Here is a 19,608-nt window from a genome sequence, read left to right as displayed (position 1 = left end):
TCCGTACTCTTGCTTCTGAACTTTCCTGGAATAATGAGGCCCTCTGCGCGACCTTTAAAAAAGGCCTATCCAGCAACATTAAAGATGTTCTGGCCGCACGAGAAACTCCTGCTAACCTGCATGAACTCATTCATCTAGCCACTCGCATTGACATGCGTTTTTCTGAGAGGCATCAAGAGCTCCGCCAGGAAAAAGACTTAGATCTCTGGACACCTCTCCCACAGTCTCCATTGCAATCTGCGCCTAGGCCTCCCGCCGAGGAGGCCATGCAAGTGGATCGGTCTCGCCTGACCCTGGAAGAGAGGAATCGCCGTAGGGAAGAGAATCTTTGTCTGTACTGTGCCAGTACCGAACATTTCTTGGTGGACTGCCCTATCCGTCCTCCACGTCTGGGTAACGCACGCTCGCACCCAGCTCTCGTGGGTGTGGCGTCTCTTGATGCTAAGTCGGCTTCTCCACGTCTCACGGTGCCTGTACGGATTTCTCCTTCAGCCAACTCTTCCCTCTCAGCCGTGGCCTGCCTGGACTCTGGTGCTTCTGGGAATTTTATTCGGGAGTCCTTGGTGAATAAATTCCGCATCCCGGTGACCCGTCTCGTCAAGCCACTCCGCATTTCCGCGGTCAACGGAGTCAGGTTGGATTGCACCGTGCGTTACCGCACGGAGCCCCTCCTAATGTGCATCGGACCTCATCACGAAAAAATTGAGTTTTTGGTCCTCTCCAATTGCACTTCCGAAATTCTCCTTGGACTACCCTGGCTTCAACACCATTCCCCAACCCTGGATTGGTCCACAGGGGAGATCAAGAGCTGGGGTACCTCTTGCTTCAAGGACTGCCTTAAACCGGTTCCCAGTACTCCCTGCCATGACCCTGTGGTTCCCCCTGTATCCGGTCTCCCTAAGGTCTTTTTGGACTCTGCCTGCCATAAGAAGTGCCTCTCCCCCCCTCCCAGTCCAGTCAGGCAAGCCTCGGTGCCTCCTCATGGCCCTCGTCCTGGTGTCACACTGCCCCGTGCCAGGCCTCGCCCTCTGCCCTCCCTCCCCATTCCCACTCCTGCTGTACTGCCTGCCGTTGAGGAATCCCTCCATTCTTTCCCGGTGTCCTCATCCCAGGGGAGGCAGTTACCGGACAAAGAGAAGGGGAGACCTAAGGGCGGGGGTACTGTTACGCCTAGCACTCCGGGTCCCCGCTCCTCCCCGGAGCGCGTACGGCGTCTCTCTCTCCGCAGCGCCCCGGTCGGTCCCGCTGACCGGGAGCGCTGCACTGTCATGGCCGTCGGGGATGCGATTCGCACAGCGGGACGCGCCCGCTCGCGAATCGCATCCCAGGTCACTTACCCGTTCCCGTCCCCTGCTGTCATGTGCTGGCGCGCGCGGCTCCGCTCTCTAGGGCGCGCGCGCGCCAGCTCCCTGAGACTTAAAGGGCCAGTGCACCAATGATTGGTGCCTGGCCCAATTAGCTTAATTGGCTTCCACCTGCTCCCAGACTATATCTGATCTCTGCCCCTGCACTCCCCTGCCGGATCTTGTTGCCTTAGAGCCTAGTGAAAGCGTTACTGTGTTTGTCCTTACTGTGTACTTGACCTCCTGCTATTACCTTATTGACTACGATCCTTGCTGCCTGCCCCGACCTTCTGCTACGTCCGACCTTGCTTCTGTCTACTCCCTTGTACCGCGCCTATCTTCAGCAGTCAGAGAGGTTGAGCCGTTGCTAGTGGATACGACCTGGTCACTACCGCCGCAGCAAGACCATCCCGCTTTGCGGCGGGCTCTGGTGAAAACCAGTAGTGACTTAGAACCGGTCCACTAGCACGGTCCACGCCAATCCCTCTCTGGCACAGAGGATCCACCTCCTGCCAGCCGGCATCGTGACAATTACAAAGCCTTAGAAAGAAATACCAGGCAGGATATAGCATACTAACAAACTGTTCAATAACCAGGATAAAGATTAATGGCAGACATGATTATATGAACAAGACTAGATGTGAGGATAAGTATACAGCAGACAAAACCAGGAGATGCAGAGGACAAACAGGTTGACTGAATGTCAGAACACTAAAGGTGTCAGGAATTCAAGAGCACTGTTCACACTTGATTCAGAACAAGGAACACATTGGACACCCACTCCAATCATGGAGGGATAACAATACTAAAGCCAAATAGGTTCCTAGCTAGCGGGCACACTCCACATTGTGAACAGGATACTAGCCTAAGGCTAACTCACTCCTATATAGATGTATTAGCACAAGGCTCAGAACAGGATTTTATCCTAGGAGATCCAGGATCAAACAAGGGTCAAAACAGGTCTGTCAAACGCACAGTGTGAATACGGACTCAGGAAACACAAATCGGAATGAACAACACAAGAATACTAAAACCTGACAAAAGTACTAAAACAAAAGAAGCTAAAATCTAGATATCAGACAGGACAGATAACCATAGTTAAAAAACCCAGGACATGTGCTCAGACAGACATAGTGAACATAATGCAAACATGATCAGAGTAACAAGGTGTAATGACCAGCCCAGAGCAGCACCTGAAGTGGCCTTATATACCCTCCCAGTGCTGAAGGGCTGGAAGGTTAACTCCTCCCAAACCAGGAAGAATAAACACAGACATAAACATAAAGTCTGAACAGGACCCAAAGCAGATAAATGCAAAATACAAATAAACGAACATTACAGTATCTCTGTTAGTAAATTCTATGTGCCAGCCACTGTGTGCAAAAACATGTGACACATTGCACCAAAACATCGCAGTCAGTACATTTTCCCATTTGTGTAATAGAATGACAGACCATAGTTGCTGCAGGGTCATGGATGGTCTTGGTCCAGATCATGGTACACATGGATACTGCTGAGATTTTGTATTTTTTTTTGGAACAGGCAATACTGTCTCTTGGATGAGACTAAACAAAAGATTGCGTTTGCTTTAATGTTATTGAATAGATCTGCTGCAAGTAAGCAATGAACTAATATTTAAATAATTCTGGTGCATTCTAAATATTAATATTTAATGCCCGATCTCGAACAAAACACTAAACTATTGTAAGGATGTGACAAATATATCTAGAAACCTTGAATAAGTCACATCATTTTACTTTGTAATGACATAAATAATTTCACCACAAAATCTACGGCAAAACCAAAAAAATTTTAATATTTGTGGGGCTAAATTGAAAATTAAAACAAAATGGCATTTTGTAAATTTTGGGGGCTTCCGTTTCTACACAGTACATTTTTCGGTAAAAATGACACCTTATCTTTATTCTGTAGGTCCATATGATTAAAATGATACCCAACCTATGTAAGTTTGATTTTGTTTTACTTCTGTTAAAAAATTAGAACTTTATGCACGATAATTAGTAGGTTTAAAATTTCCTCTTCTGACCCCTATCATTTTTTATTTTTCCATATACGGTGATGTGTGAGGGCTAATTTTTTGTGCCATGATCTGAAGTTTTCATCAGTACCATTTTTGTTTTGATGGAACTTTTTTATCGTTTAAAAAAATAAATAAATTTAGAGTATACAAAGTGACCAAAAATACGCAATTTTGGACTTTGATATTTTTTTTTACATATACGCCATTGACCACATATGTTTATTTTTATTATGTTTTTATATTTTTTATATGGAATTTGGGAAAAGAGGGGTGATTTAAACTTTAAATAATTAAACTTATTTTTTTTACACTTAGGGGACATTTAGGGGACATTCACAGATACAGTGTTCTGTGCAGATTTGATGCGCAGGATTGCAAGCTGTGTTCAGTCAATCAGTTTACATTAAAATTTGCAGCAGAAAATACTGCACATCAAATCTGCACATAAATACTGTACATGTGAATAGACCATTAGGAGAAATCATTAGAATTCCTCATACAGATCACTGTAGTTCCATAAGAACATTTTATTCCTTTTTATAGAAATTGTGGCTTATAAAATCATGGCTTTGACCAAGCTGAAGCACAGGCATGGACAAAGTCCAGTAAGTGAGGGTGGGCTAGCACTCCACTGTGCTCTCTCTTGTCTGATAGGACTGGAGAGAGCACAGTGGAGTGCTATCAGACAGAAGAGAGCACAGAGCAGTCCTATCAGACAAGAGAGAGCACAGAGGAGTCCTATCAGACAGAAGAGAGCACAAAGGAGTACTATCAGACAGGAGAGAGCACAGAGGAGTGCTATCAGACAGGAGAAAGCACTGAGGAGTCCTATCAGACAGGAGAGAGCACAGAGGAGTACTATCAGACAGGAGAGAGCACAGAGGAGTCCTATCAGACAGAAGAGAGCACAGAGGAGTCCTATCAGACAGGAGAGAGCACAGAGGAGTACTATCAGACAGGAGAGAGCACAGAGGAGTGCTATAAGATAGGAGAGAGCACAGAGGAGTCCTATCAGAAATGATAGAGCACAGAGGAGTCCAATCAGTAGTGTTGCTCATGAATATTCGCAATTTGAATATTCGTCGCGAAAATCGCATATTCGCAAATTCGCGAACATTACGAATTTTGCGATTAAAATTTGCTATTACGAATATTCGTCTTTTTTTCAAACTGTTTTAAAAACTGAGCACATTGTAGGGATCTCCTTTGACTGATAAACGCAATGCTTGTATCATTTCATTAAAGACCCAGGGATGAGACTGTGAGGCGAAAGGTTTATGCATGCGAATATTCGCATTGCGAATATTCGCAATATGAATATTCGCAATGCGAATATTTGTGGAAATTCCGCCCTTCTTATGCATGTGAGCCAAGAGAGTTCTGCAAGCACAGTTGTCAGAGCTTAGCAACGTCCCTAGCAACGTCCCTCACATGATGTCATAGCGCGCATGCGCAGACGAGCGAAATTTCGCTATTAATTTCGCATTCGCAATAGTGAAATTTCGCAATTCAAAAAACTTCACGAATATAACGAATATTCGAATTTCACGAATGTGGGACAAATATTCGTCCTCATATTCGCAAAATATCGTGAATTTGAATGTGGCATATGGAGTCCTATCAGACAGGAGAGAGCACAGAGGAGTGCTATCAGACAGGAGAGAGTACAGAGGAGTGCTATCAGACAGTAGAGAGCACAGAGGAGTGCTATCAGACAGCAGAGAGCACAGAGGAGTGCTATCAGACAGGAGAGAGTACAGAGGAGTGCTATCAGACCGTAGAGAGCACAGAGGAGTGCTATCAGACAAGAGAGAACACAGAGGAGTACTATCAGACAAGAGAGAACACAGAGGAGTGTTAGGCCACCCTCACTTACTTGACTTTTTCCATACCTGTGCCTCAGCATGGACAAAGCAATGATTTCATAAGCCATGATTTCTATAAAAGGAAATAACATTTTCATGTGAAGTATTTTAGAAAGGTTAATGTTTTGCCAAGATGTACAACATAAAAAAAGTTTTGAATCTGACAGTTCCCATTTAAACATTTATGTTTGGTCAAACATTTAATTAACTTGATCTCAATGTGATGGCTGGAACTGCTCCTTTTTGGTAGTGCGTGTGATGTTAGTTGGGATTGATAATATTGCTACACGCAACTGCTTTTCAAAGTTTGCATTGGTCAATCTTGGGACTGCTTGCTCTTTTAGATAGTCCCCCCCTCAAGTAGTTTGCCTGTTGTGTGTAGGACCACCTGTAGGTAGTCTGCCCCTTGTATGTTGGCTCCACATATAGGTATTTAGCCATTTGCATATAGAACTCCCCTGTAGATAGTTTACCCCCTGTATGTGCCCCTCTGTAGGTTGTTTGCCCCCTGTAGATAAACCCCCCTGTAAGTAGGACTCCCTGTAGGTAGTTTGCCTTCTGTAGGTTGACCCCCTGTAGGTATTTTGCCCCCCGATTGTTTGCCTCCTGCATGTAGGTCGTTACCCCATGCAGGTAGGAGCCCCCCCCCCTTGTAGGTAGATCCCCTGTAGGTAGCTTTCCCTGATTACTTGCCTTCTTCATGTAGGTCATTTCCCCCTTGTAGGTAGAAGGCCCCCCCTTGTAGGTAGGACCTCTTGTAGTCAGCTTATTCCCTGCAGGTAGGATCCCCCTTAAGTTGTAAAAAAAATAAAAAAACACTCACCTCAACTTCTCCACAGTCACCACTGACTTTTCCTGCTTCTAGGCTTAGAGTGTCTCTACCTTCAGGACGTGCACAATTATGTCACTCTGTGCGCAGCCCAGAGAAAGTGATGCTTTCGGCCTCTATTAGCCATAGGCAGCTTCCCTAAAAGCTGGCATTCATCCTAGGACACCTGTGGCAATTTTGCGCTACACAGGTGTCTTAGCGTGTCCAGTTGCCATCTTACACACCGGACAGTCACAGGACTTCTATGGCCCACGGGCGGGAGGTTCCCCACCCTTGGTTAAGTCTATATAGGAACCAAATGTGCTAAGGACTAAACCAGTGTTTCCTAACCAGGGTGACTAGATGTTGCAAAACTACAACTCACAACAGCTGGAGGCACCGTGGTTGGGATACACTGGACTAAACTGCTACACGACTCATCCCCTGTGTGACGTCACCCCCCACTATGCAAGTCTATGGGAGGGGGCGTGGCGGCCGCCACACCCCCTCCCATAGACTTGCATACCGGGGGCGGGGGTGACATCACACGGGGGTGGAGTCATGACGTTGCAATACTCCGGCCCCGTGGTCACCAACCGGCTGTTTGTGAGCTGGCACCGTGGCGTGCAGCTCAAACATGAGGTTGGCAAACACAAGATTGCCAGGGTCCCATGTAGCGGGAACCTAGCGGTGAGACATGGGTCCCATGTGGCGGGAACCCCGCGGTGAGACATCTTATACCCTATCCTTTGGATAGGGGATAAGATGTCTCAGGGCCAGAGTACCCCTTTAATGCTGTAGACCATATTTTTACTTTTACAGGTGAAAAAAACTTTTAAGGGTGATATTATTTTCGATCGAGTTTCTCCAATTTCATTTGTAAAGATGTACAAATGAGATTGGAAGAACTCGATCGAAAAGTCAAAGTAAGAGGTTACCCCACAAATATATTGATGGAGGCTAAAAAAACAAACAACACACTGCAAAAAAACAAAAACTAAAAGAATATCCTTTGTAAGGACTTATCACTCCCTTCAACATAAAATAGACAAAATTGTCAGAGAGCACTGGCCTATTTTACAAAAGAGCCTTCCACAAGTGCAGGGATTTTCTGAACCCTCATTGATTTGCAACAAAAGCCAACCTAACCTTCCTGATAAATTAGTGAGAGCTGATATAGGGTCAAATAAAAAATTGGCAAAACAACAATTCCTGAAATGTAAAAGGAATAGTACATACCCGTGCCTTCAATGCGCACAATGTAGCCACATAATTAAGGGTGATGTTATTTACCACCCTCACACTGGTAAAGCTATCCCCATAAAAGGTTTTTCACATATAAAAGTAAAAATGTGGTCTATAGCATGAAATGCCCATGGGGCTAATTGTACATTGTGAAAATGCACAATGCATAGGTGATTGTATAAATCGTCACAAATCCACCATCTGTTGTAAAAAAAAACTATTTTCCCCATTGCATACCACTATAAAAATTGCATCCATAGTATTTCCCAATTGAAATTCCAGGTATTGGAGGAGATTTCCTAGGAGAGGGGGTGATATAAAAAGGTTATTGAGACAGAGGGAAGCTTTTTGGATTCACAGGTTGGATACTATTGAACCAAGTGGTCTTAACAGAGATTACGAACTGACAAGCTTCATATTATGAAATATGTATATACTAATCAATATTTCTCATTTCACCTGCTATTATCGATTATTTTGTTTTATTGATCTGTAGCACAAAAAATTGTATCATGATCTCAATTATCTTTCTCTTTTTAGATGCATGACCCTGTTGGAATGTAGTTATATACGGGAGTCCACGATATCTAGCCATACAGACATGCATTGTATTGTTTTGTTTTTCTCCATGTGCTTTTTGTTTACCATGTCCACATGCTTTCATACTTGTGGTGCTCCGATCCTCCCTCTATCCAGGACCTATTCACCTGATGCCGATGAAGTGTCAATCATTATTAAAGCCAGCTGCCACCTTGATGTTACGTACAGTGGGGCAAAAAAGAATTTAGTCAGCCACCAATTGTGCAAGTCCTCCCACTTAAAAGATGAGATATGCCTGTAATTGTCATCATAGGTATACCTCAACTATGAGAGACATTATGAGAAAAAAAATCCATAAAATCACATTTTCTGATTTTTTAAAGAATTTATTTGCAAATTATGGTTGAAAATAAGTATTTGATCCAAAACAAAACTTAATCTCAATAATTTGTTATATACCCTTTGTTGGCACTGACAGAGGTCAAATGTTTTCTGTAAGTCTTCACAAGGTTTTCACACACTGTTGCTGGTATTTTGTCCCATTTCTCCATGCAGATCTCCTCTAGAGCAGTGATGTTTAGGGGCTGTCGCTGGGCAACATGGACTTTCAACTCTCTCCAAAGGTTTTCTATGGGGTTGAGATCTAAAAACTGGCTAGGCCACTCCAGGACCTTGAAATACTTCTTACAAAGCCACTCCTTCATTACCCGGGCGGTGTGTTTGGGATCATTGTCATGCTAAAAGACATTGTCGAGCTGAAAGCTACGTTTCATCTTCAATGCCCTTGCTGACGGAAGGAAGTTTACACTCAAAATCTCATGATACATGGCCCCATTCATTCTTTCTGTTACTTCGATCTTGTCCTGGTCCCTTGGCAGAAAAACAGCCCCAAAGCATGTTGTTTCCACCCCCCATGCTTTAAAGTAGGTATGGTGTTCTTTGGATGCAACTCAGCATTATTTCTCCCCCAAACATTTTTTTTTTGTACCAAAAAGTTCTACTTTGGTTCCATCTGACCATATGACATTCTCCCAATCCTCTTCTCGATCATCCAGATGCTCTCTAGCAAACTTCAGATGGGCCCAGACATGTACTGGCTTAAGTAGGGGACAAGTCTGGCACTGCATGATTTGAGTCCCTGGCGGCGTAGTGTGTTACTGATGGTAGACTTTGTTACTTTGGTCCCAGCTCTCTCCAGGTCATTCACTAGGTCCCCCGTGTGGTTCTGGGATTTTTGCTCACTGTTCTTGTGATCATTTTGACACAACAGGGAGAGTTCTTGAGTGGAGCCCCAGATCGAGGGAGATTATAAGTGGTCTAGTATGTCTTCCATTTTCTAATAATTGCTCCCACAGTTGATTTCCTCACACCAAGTTGCTTTCCTATTGCAGATTCAGTCTTCCCAGCCTGGTGCAGGTCTACAGTTTTGTTTCTGGTGTCCTTCGACAGCTCTTTGGTCTTGGCCATAGTGGAGTTTGGAGTGTGACTGTTTGAGGTTGTGTACAGGTGTCTTTTATACTGATAAGTTCAAATAGGTGCCATTAATACAGGTAACGAGTGGAGGACAGAGGGGACTCTTAAAGAAGAAGTTACAGGTCTGTGAGAGAGAGAAATCTTGCTTGTTTGTAGGTGACCAAATACTTATCTTCTACCATAATTTGCAAATAAATTCTTAAAAAAATCAAAGTGATTTTATGGATTTATTTTCTCATTATGTCTCTCATAGGTGAGGTATACCTACAGTATGATGAAAATTATAAGCCTCTCTCATTTTTTTTTAAGTGGAAGAACTTGCACAATTGATGTCTGACTAAATACTTTTTTGCCCCACTGTATAAAAGCAAGTTCTACACTATTGATAAAGGCTGATAGCCGAAACACGTCTTGTGTATATGTAATTTGCAATATTACAAATAAACCTTGATTAAGCATTGAAGATGCTGGTGCTGGGATTCATTTCTTTTCTCCAGATTTACTGTCCGCATGCACAGCGCAACTTACCTGAGTGCCGCCCCATAAAACTACAGACTTTAACCCCTTAAGGACCGGGGTTTTTTCCGTTTTTGCATTTTCGTTTTTTGCTCCTTGCCTTTAAAAAATCATAACTCTTTCAATTTTGCACCTAAAAATCCATATGATGGCTTATTTTTGTGCCACCAATTCTAATTTGTAATGACGTCAGTCATTTTGCCCAAAAATCTACGGTGAAACGGAAAAAAAAATCATTGTGCGACAAAATTGAAAAAAAAACGCAGTTTTGTAACTTTTGGGGGCTTCCGTTTCTACGTAGTACATTTTTCGGTAAAAATGACACCTTATCTTTATTCTGTAGGTCCATACGATTAAAATGATACCCTACTTATATAGATATGATTTTTTCGGACTTCTGGAAAAAATCATGACTACATGCAGGAAAATTAATACGTTTAAAATTGTCATCTTCTGACCCCTATAACTTTTTTATTTTTCCGTGTATGGGGCGGTATGAGGGCTCATTTTTTGCGCCGTAATCTGAAGTTTTTAACGGTACAATTTTTGCATTTATAGGACTTATTGATCGCTTTTTATTCATTTTTAAATGATATAAAAAGTGACCAAAAATGCACTATTTTGGACTTTGGAATTTTTTTGCGCGCACGCCATTAACCGAGCGGTTTAATTAATGATATATTTTTATAATTCGGACATTTCCGCACGCGGTGATACCATATATGTTCATTTTTCTTTTTATTTACACTGTGTTTTTTTTTATTGGAAAAGGGGGGTGATTCAAACTTTTAATAGGGGAGGAGTTATATGATCTTTATTCACTTTTTTTTTCACTTTTTTTTTTGCAGTGTTATAGGTCCCATAGGGACCTATAACACTGCACACACTGATCTTCTATGCTGATCACTGGTTTCTCATAAGAAACCAGTGATCAACGATTCTGCCGGATGACTGCTCATGCCTGGATCTCAGGCACTGAGCAGTTATTCGGCGATCGGACAGCGAGGAGGCAGGTAGGGGCCCTCCCGCAGTCCTGTCAGCTGTTCGGGATGCCGCGATTAGCCGCGGCTATCCCGAACAGCCCGACTGAGCTAGCCGGCCACTTTCGGTTTCACTTTTAGCCGCGCGGCTCAGCTCTGAGCGCGCGGCTAAAGGGTTAATAGCGCGCGGTGCCGCGATCGGCCCTGCACGCTATTAGAGGCGGGTCCCGGCTTCACTATGACGCCGAGCCCGCCGTGATATGACGCTGGGTTACTGTGTAACCCCGCGTTATATCAGGAGAGCAGGTCCAAGGGCGTACCTGTACGCCCTTGGTCCTTAAGGGGTTAAGGCTACATAATTTGCTGGATAAATTAAATACAAATATTGTGTTAGGCGATGCACTGCCTAAATGTTATTTAACCCCTTAAGGACTAAGCCCATTCGGACCTTAAGGACTCAGACAATTTTATTTTTAGGTTTTCGTTTTTTCCTCCTCCCCTTCAAAAAATCATAACTCTTTTATATTTTCATCCACAGACTAGTATGAGGGCTTGTTTTTTGCGCGACCAGTTGTCCGTTGTAATCCCATCACTCACTTTATCATAAAATGTATGGCGCAACCAAAAAAATACTATTTGTGATGGGGAAATTAAAAAGAAAACCGCAATTTTGTTTTGTTTTCACGCCGTACAATTTATGGTAAAAATAAAAAATGACATGTGTTTTTTATTCTCTGGGTCAATACGATTAAAATGATACCCATGATTATACACTTTTCTATTATTGTTGCGCTTAAAAAAAATCGCAAACTTTTTAACCAAATTAGTATGTTTAAAATCCCCCTAATTTGAAGACCTAAAACTTTTTCATTTTTCCATATAAGCGGCGGTATGAGGGCTCATTTTTTGCGCCATGATCTGTACTTTTTTTTATTAATACCATATTTGCTTATACGAAACTTTTATGAAATTTTTTATTAATTTTTCTTGGAATAAAATGTTATAAAAAAGCAGCTAATTTGGACTTTTTTTTTTTTTTACGTTCACGTCGTTCACTGTACGGGATCATTTACATTTTATTTTAATAGTACGGATATTTACGCATGCGGTGATACCAAAAATGTATATAAAAACATTTTTTTTACACTTTTTGGGGGTAAAATAGGGAAAATGGGACAATTTACGTTTTTTTTTTTTTGGGGGAGGGGGTTTTTAAAAAAAATTTCCTTAATTTTTTTAACTTTTTTTTACTTTCATTTTTACACTTTAATATTCCCCATAGGGGACTATTTAAAGCAATCACTCGATTGCTAATCCTGTTCAGTGCTGTGTATAGGACATAGCACTGATCAGGGTTATCGGTGATCTTCTGCTCTGGTCTGCGGGAAGGCAGCAGAGCCAGGTGATGGGACCTCCATCTGCCGTGCAGGATGATTGGATCGCCGCGGCAGCGCTGCGGGAGATCCGATCATCCTGTTAAGTGACCGCGATGCTGCAGATGCCGTGATCGGTATTGGTCACGGCATCTGAGGGGTTAATGGCGGACATCCGTGGGATCGCAGGTGTCCGCCATTACCGGCAGGTCCCTGGCTGCGATCCACAGCCGGGACCTGCCGCGCATGATGCCGGCATTGCTCTGATGCCCGCGGTTATGCTCATGACGTAAAGTTACGTCCTGTTGCGTTGAGTACTACGTCACCTGGACGTACATTTACGTCCTGCTTCGTTAAGGGGTTTAAGGGGTACTCCGGTGAAAAACTTTTTTTTTTTTTTTAAACAACTGGTGCCAGAAAGTTAAACAGATTTGTAAATTACTTCTATTAAAAAATCTTAATCCTTCCTGTACTTATTAGCTGCTGAATACTACAGTGGAATTTTAGGAAATCCCCATAGCAAACATATGCTGTTCTGGACAGTTCCTAAAATGGACAGAGATGTCAGCAGAGAGCACTGTGCTCATGATGTCAGCAGACAGCTCTGTGTTTCAAAAATAAAAGAATTTCCTCTGTAGTATTCAGCAGCCAATAAGTACAGGAAGGATTAAGATTTTTTTAATAGAAGTAATTTACTAATCTGTTTAACTTTCTGGCACCAGTTGATTTAAAAAAAAAGAAAAAAAACGTTTTTCACCAGGGTACCCCTTTAACCCCTTAACGACGCAGGACGTATATTTACGTCCTGCGCCGGCTCCCGCGATATGAAGCGGGATCGCGCCGCGATCCCGCATCATATCGCGTCGGTCCCGGCGCTAATCAACGGCCGGGACCCGCGGCTAATACCACACATCGCCGATCGCGGCGATGTGCGATATTAACCCTTTAGAAGCGGCGGTCAAAGCTGACCGCCGCTTCTAAAGTGAAACTGAAAGTGACCCGGCTGCTCAGTCGGGCTGTTCGGGACCGCCGCGGTGAAATTGCGGCGTCCCGAACAGCTGACCGGACACCGGGAGGGCCCTTAACTGCCTCCCCGGTGTCCGATCGGCGAATGACTGCTCCGTGCCTGAGATCCAGGCAGGAGCAGTCAAGCGCCGATAACACTGATCACAGGCGTGTTAATACACGTCAGTGATCAGCATGAGAGATCAGTGTGTGCAGTGTTATGGGACCTATAACACTGCAAAAAAAATGTAAAAAAAAGTGTTAATAAAGGTCATTTAACCCCTTCCCTAATAAAAGTTTGAATCACCCCCCTTTTCCCATAAAAAAAATAAAACAGTGTAAAAAAAATAAAAAATAAACATATGTGGTATCGCCGAGGGTATAAATGTCCGAACTATAAAAATATATCATTAATTAAACCGTACAGTCAATGGCGTACGCGCAAAGAAATTCCAAAGTCCAAAAAAGCGTATTTTGGTCACTTTTTATACCATTAAAAAATGAATAAAAAGTGATCAAAAGGTCTGATCAAAACAAAAATCATACCAATAAAAACTTCAGATCACGGCGCAAAAAATGAGTCCTCATACCGCCCCGTAAGTGGAAAAATAAAAAAGTTATAGGGGTCAGAAGATGACATTTTTAAACGTATTGTTACGCCTAGCGCTCCGGGTCCCCGCTCCTCCCCGGAGCGCGTACGGCGTCTCTCTCTCCGCAGCGCCCCGGTCGGTCCCGCTGACTGGGAGCGCTGCACTGTCATGGCCGTCGGGGATGCGATTCGCACAGCGGGACGCGCCCGCTCGCGAATCGCATCCCAGGTCACTTACCCGTTCCCGTCCCCTGCTGTCATGTGCTGGCGCGCGCGGCTCCGCTCTCTAGGGCGCGCGCGCCAGCTCCCTGAGATTTAAAGGGCCAGTGCACCAATGATTGGTGCCTGGCCCAATTAGCTTAATTGGCTTCCACCTGCTCCCTGGCTATATCTGACCTCCTCCCTTGCACTCCCTTGCCGGATCTTGTTGCCTTGTGCCAGTGAAAGCGTTTTGTGTGTCCAAAGCCTGTGTACCAGAACTTCTGCTATCCACCCTGACTACGAACCTTGCCGCCTGCCCCCGACCTTCTGCTACGTCCGACCTTGCTTCTGTCTACTCCCTTGTACCGCGCCTATCTTCAGCAGTCAGAGAGGTTGAGCCGTTGCTAGTGGATACGACCTGGTCACTACCGCCGCAGCAAGACCATCCCGCTTTGCGGCGGGCTCTGGTGAAAACCAGTAGTGACTTAGAACCGGTCCACTAGCACGGTCCTCGCCAATCCCTCTCTGGCACAGAGGATCCACCTCCTGCCAGCCGGCATCGTGACAGTAGATCCGGCCATGGATCCCGCTGAGGTCCCTCTGCCTTATATCTCTGATATCACCACGGTGGTCGCCCAGCAATCCCGACAGATCGCCCATCTAACCCACCAGCTGTCGGAAGTGTCCACCATTGTGCAGCAACTTCAGTCGCAACTTCAGCAGCAATCATCTCCTCCGCCAGCTCCTGCACCCCTTCCGCAGCGGGTGGCCACTCCTAGCCTCCGCCTGTCCTTGCCGGACAAATTTAATGGGGACTCTAAGTTTTGCCGTGGCTTTCTTTCGCAATGTTCCCTGCACTTGGAGATGATGTCGGACCAGTTTCCTACTGAAAGGTCTAAGGTGGCTTTTGTAGTCAGCCTTCTGTCTGGAAAAGCCCTGTCATGGGCCACACCGCTCTGGGACCGCAATGACCCCGTCACTGCCTCTGTACACTCCTTCTTCTCGGAAATTCGAAGTGTCTTTGAGGAACCTGCCCGAGCCTCTTCTGCTGAGACTGCCCTGCTGAACCTGGTCCAGGGTAATTCTTCCGTTGGCGAGTACGCCATACAATTCCGTACTCTTGCTTCTGAACTTTCCTGGAATAATGAGGCCCTCTGCGCGACCTTTAAAAAAGGCCTATCCAGCAACATTAAAGATGTTCTGGCCGCACGAGAAACTCCTGCTAACCTGCATGAACTCATTCATCTAGCCACTCGCATTGACATGCGTTTTTCTGAGAGGCATCAAGAGCTCCGCCAGGAAAAAGACTTAGATCTCTGGACACCTCTCCCACAGTCTCCATTGCAATCTGCGCCTAGGCCTCCCGCCGAGGAGGCCATGCAAGTGGATCGGTCTCGCCTGACCCTGGAAGAGAGGAATCGCCGTAAGGAAGAGAATCTTTGTCTGTACTGTGCCAGTACCGAACATTTTTTGGTGGATTGCCCTATCCGTCCTCCACGTCTGGGAAACGCACGCTCGCACCCAGCTCTCGTGGGTGTGGCGTCTCTTGATGCTAAGTCGGCTTCTCCACGTCTCACGGTGCCTGTACGGATTTCTCCTTCAGCCAGCTCTTCCCTCTCAGCCGTGGCCTGCCTGGACTCTGGTGCCTCTGGGAATTTTATTCGGGAGTCCTTGGTGAATAAATTCCGCATCCCGGTGACCCGTCTTGTCAAGCCACTCCACATTTCCGCGGTCAACGGAGCCAGGTTGGATTGCACCGTGCGTTACCGCACGGAGCCCCTCCTAATGTGCATCGGAACTCATCACGAAAAAATTGAGTTTTTGGTCCTCTCCAATTGCACTTCCGAAATTCTCCTTGGACTACCCTGGCTTCAACACCATTCCCCAACCCTGGATTGGTCCACAGGGGAGATCAAGAGCTGGGGTACCTCTTGCTTCAAGGACTGCCTTAAACCGGTTCCCAGTACTCCCTGCCGTGACCCTGTGGTTCCTCCTGTATCCGGTCTCCCTAAGGTCGTTATGGACTCTGCCCGCCTTAAGAAGTGCCTCTCCCCCCTCCCAGTCCAGTCAGGCAAGCCTCGGTGCCCCCTCATGGCCCTCGTCCTGGTGTCACACTGCCCCGTGCCAGGCCTCGCCCTCTGCCCTCCCTCCCCATTCCCACTCCTGCTGTACTGCCTGCCGTTGAGGAATCCCTCCATCCTTTCCCGGTGTCCTCATCCCAGGGGAGGCAGTTACCGGACAAAGAGAAGGGGAGACCTAAGGGGGGGGGGGGGTACTGTTACGCCTAGCGCTCCGGGTCCCTGCTCCTCCCCGGAGCGCGTACGGCGTCTCTCTCTCCGCAGCGCCCCGGTCGGTCCCGCTGACCGGGAGCGCTGCACTGTCATGGCCGTCGGGGATGCGATTCGCACAGCGGGACGCGCCCGCTCGCGAATCGCATCCCAGGTCACTTACCCGTTCCCGTCCCCTGCTGTCATGTGCTGGCGCGCACGGCTCCGCTCTCTAGGGCGCGCGCGCGCCAGCTCCCTGAGATTTAAAGGGCCAGTGCACCAATGATTGGTGCCTGGCCCAATTAGCTTAATTGGCTTCCACCTGCTCCCTGGCTATATCTGATCTACTCCCTTGCACTCCCTTGCCGGATCTTGTTGCCTTGTGCCAGTGAAAGCGTTTTGTGTGTCCAAAGCCTGTGTACCAGAACTTCTGCTATCCACCCTGACTACGAACCTTGCCGCCTGCCCCCGACCTTCTGCTACGTCCGACCTTGCTTCTGTCTACTCCCTTCTACTCCCGACCTAGCCGTTGCTAGTGGATACGACCTGGTCACTACCGCCGCAGCAAGACCATCCCGCTTTGCGGCGGGCTCTGGTGAAAACCAGTAGTGACTTAGAACCGGTCCACTAGCACGGTCCTCGCCAATCCCTCTCTGGCACAGAGGATCCACCTCCTGCCAGCCGGCATCGTGACACGTATACATTTTCCTGCATGTAGTTATGATTTTTTCCAGAAGTGCGACAAAATCAAACCTATATAAGTAGGGTATCATTTTAACCGTATGGACCTACAGAATAATGATAAGGTGTAATTTTTACCGAAATATGCACTGCGTAGAAACGGAAGACCCCAAAAGTTACAAAATGGCGTTTTTTTTTCAATTTTGTCGCACAATGACTTTTTTTTCCATTTCGCCGTGCATTTTTGGGTAAAATGACTAATGTCACTGCAAAGTAGAATTGGTGACGCAAAAAATAAGCCATAATATGGATTTTTAGGTGGAAAATTGAAAGGGTTATGATTTTTAAAAGGTAAGGAGGAAAAAACGAAAGTGCAAAAACGGAAAAACCCTGAGTCCTTAAGGGGTTAAGTAATCTGCTTCAATCACATCCAATGTTTATTCATGCTGTCTTTGTCTTCTTGTCATTGTCTTCCTAGACATCTTTTGCAGTAAGTTTTGACTATATGGAACAATTCTATGTTTAAGTCTCCTAGCAAGATATTTGGAAACAGTAACCTTCGTCCAAAACCCTGACATTGTTTAATGTCATGATATAATAAAGTCTTATCTGGATAGTCCAAAATGTCAATTTTCATAGTTCATTGCACTTGTTCTCTTGAAACCAAGTTGCACTTAGTGAAAATGATATAGAGGTTGCATCATATCAAATATAATTAAGAACAAGCTGTAACTTCCAAGGAAAAAACCTTTTCATCTCGACAATGAGAACATCAATCTTAGCGATCACATCTGTCAGAATACTTTCTTATCTTAAATTCCTTTAGAATTTTGTTTGTTTGGTGTAACACGAGAAAACACACTTTTTTTTAACTCATATGCTTCTATATTCAATGGATTGTAAAGAGCTCCACCTACAAATACCTCTTAGGTTTGTATTTGTGGACCACGGAATGACATCATTGGAGTAAGATAAGCCAAATGTATTGATTACAATTTAATAAAGAGGATAACTTTAAAGGAGTTATCCAGGAAAAACTTTATATATATATATATATATATATATATATATATATATATATATATATATATATATATACCTTTTTTATTGGACTAACAAGATTTTGTAGAGATCATCACCAAACTTATAGAATTCATTCTCACACACAACTACTTCAGCTTCAACAATGAAATATACCTACAGACGATGGGAACTGCTATGGGGACCAAGATGGCACCACAATATGCCAATCTGTTCATGGCTGACCTTGAAGAGCGATTCCTGAATACCCAAATTCACAAACCCTACAGATACTACAGATACATTGATGATATTTTCATTGTTTGGACTGAAGGAGAGGATAAACTCAAACAATTTCATGATGCCTTCAACACATTTAATCCATCCATCAAACTCAAAATGGACTTCTCTACAGAAAGTGTAAACTTTCTGGACACCACTGTAACTATAAACAAGGACACAATACAGACATCTGTATACAGAAAGCCCACAGACCGATCCAGCTATCTACACAATTCAAGTTCCCATCCGTCCCACACCAAGAAAGGCATAATATACAGCCAAGCCATCAGGTACCACCGCATCTGCTCCAACCCTGATGACAGAGACATACATCTACAAACGCTAGCTGAGAAATTTAAACAAAAAGGTTACAAACCAAGGACCATCCATAAGAAAATCCACTCTGCTCTTCAAACACCACGTGAACACCTGCTGCAATACAGAGAGAAACAAACCTCATCACGCATACCACTGGTAACCACATACAATCCCACCCTTGAGGAAATACGCAAAATCATCAAGGACCTGCAGCCAATACTAGCAGAAGATGAGGTGTTAAAGCAAATCTTTCCTGAACCACCCATCTTGGCCTTCAGACAACCACCCAACTTAAAACAAAAGCTGGTCAATAGGAAACTACCCACAGACACATCAGATACAGACAATGGGACCAAACCCTGCGCCAAACCGCGCTGTAAACTCTGTCAACACATCTGCACAAATTCGGAGGCCTCCCACAACAACAAGACATACAACATCAAGGGACAATACTCCTGCACCACAGAGAATGTAGTCTACATGATACAATGCACCAAGTGTGACCTGGGATGTTACATTGGTGAGACCAGTCAGCCACTCAATAAAAGGATGAACCTCCACAGATCGTCCATCAACAACCATAGAGAAAAGGACTATTGCACCCCAGTTGGACACCACTTCACTCAAACAGGTCACTCCCTACAGGACCTCAAAATCAAGATCCTGAAAGGAAACTTCAAGAACACCCAGGAAAGAAAGACATTTGAAGCCAAAATGATAGTTCTTTATGACTCCAAGAACAGAGGACTTAATGTGGATTTAAGCTTCTTATCCCATTATCAAAATTTCCTATAACCTTTGCTAAACTCTCTACCCTCTCCCTGCTCTAACACCATCACACCCCTGCTCCCCCTCCCCTGTCTAGTCTTATCTTCAGTCTATGGCTCTATAGTTAAATTGTCTGTCCAGCGTAACCACTATTCTCACCTCTGCTCTCCAGCCCCCCCCTCCTCATCCTTATCTGTATCTATCGTCCTATTGCTATACAATTTATGGCCCAACTTAATGTCCATTCTCCACTAATGTTGTTTTAACCCCTGCATATTTTGTGAGATAGAAAC

Source organism: Hyla sarda, chromosome 5 (assembly GCF_029499605.1).
Source record: "Hyla sarda isolate aHylSar1 chromosome 5, aHylSar1.hap1, whole genome shotgun sequence".
In the NCBI taxonomy this organism is placed as follows: domain Eukaryota; kingdom Metazoa; phylum Chordata; class Amphibia; order Anura; family Hylidae; genus Hyla; species Hyla sarda.
The sequence above is the reverse complement of the archived record's forward strand: the minus strand, read 5'-3'. Positions refer to the sequence as shown.